Source organism: Otolemur garnettii, unplaced genomic scaffold (assembly GCF_000181295.1).
Source record: "Otolemur garnettii isolate 467f Iridium unplaced genomic scaffold, OtoGar3 scaffold00031, whole genome shotgun sequence".
Taxonomy (NCBI): Eukaryota; Metazoa; Chordata; class Mammalia; order Primates; family Galagidae; genus Otolemur; species Otolemur garnettii.
The window spans coordinates 766,163-767,377 of NW_003852426.1; the positions used below are offsets into that span (position 1 = coordinate 766,163).

General features: G+C 40.5%; 1 protein-coding gene across 2 annotated transcripts in view; it reads right to left on the bottom strand.

The window, feature by feature from the left end:
• Positions 1-1,215, bottom strand: part of PPP1R10 (protein phosphatase 1 regulatory subunit 10) — a 20,680-nt gene that overhangs the window by 7,186 nt on the left and 12,279 nt on the right. The window lies entirely within an intron of this gene.

Here is a 1,215-nt window from a genome sequence, read left to right on the forward strand (position 1 = left end):
AAAAAAAAAAAAAAAAACTGACCATGAAAAGAAGAGCTATCTTTTATGCAGATAACTTATAACTTTTTTTTTTTGAGATAGCACCTCAAGTTGTCACCCTGGATAGAGTGCTGTAGCATCACAGTTCACAGCAACCTCCAACTCCTAGGCTCAAGAGATTCTCATGCCTTCGCCTCCCTAATTAAGCTGGGATTACAGGTGCCTGCCACAACACCTGGCTATTTTTTGGTTGCAGCTGTAATTGTTGTTTGGTGGGCCTGGGCTGGATTCCAACCCACCAGTTCAGGTGTATGTGGCTGGCGCCTTAGCCGCCTGAGCCACAGGCACCGAGCCAATGCAGATAAATTCTAACTTTGATGCAAACCAGGAGCAAACAGACCTAACACTTATTATAGGGTATGTAGCAACAACCTAAAGATTTTTAAACTACCTTTATAGACATGAAAACAGTAACAGAATTTGCTTCTAAATATAGAACTTCCATTGTGGACTACCTCCCTACATTGACCACCTCCTTAAGTTAACTTAATTTTCAGACCGTATATGCACAACATATATGTTATCAGTATAGTGGGCCTAGTTCCTTGTGCTGACCACCTCCATATGTTGACCAGTTATTTTCAGTCCCTTGGTCAATTTACAGAGTTTCTATCGTATATGGAAAAAAAATACCTTTGTAGCTTTTTTTCATTTTGTACTTGGCAATGACATTACTTATCCAAGACACTTCTCTCCTTGCCAATATTTCCACTTATAGACTCATTTAATATTTAATCCTTTAATAAAATTGTCATTGAACATTAAAACCTAACCTTTCAAAAGTCACACAACTGGCAATTTTTGTACCTAAGACAACATGAACCTCAATGCATACCCAATGTAGGAATATCCAAAAACCTTTTGGGAGCAACTGATACTATGGTCCAATGTGAATTAACTACAGACTACAATGAATATATGAACTTCAGTATCTAAAGGGATTACAGTAATTAAATCCATATCCAAAGAAGACAGCACAATTAAGCCAGTTGAAAATAGAGAACATTGGCTCGGCGCCTGTGGCTCAAGTGGCTAAAGCGCAAGCCATGTACACCCAAGGTGGTGGGTTTGAATCCAGCCTGGGCCCACCAAACAACAATGATGGCTGCAACCAAAAAATAGCCAGGCGTTGTGGTGGGTGCCTGTGGTCCCAGCTACTTGGGAGGCTGAGGCAGG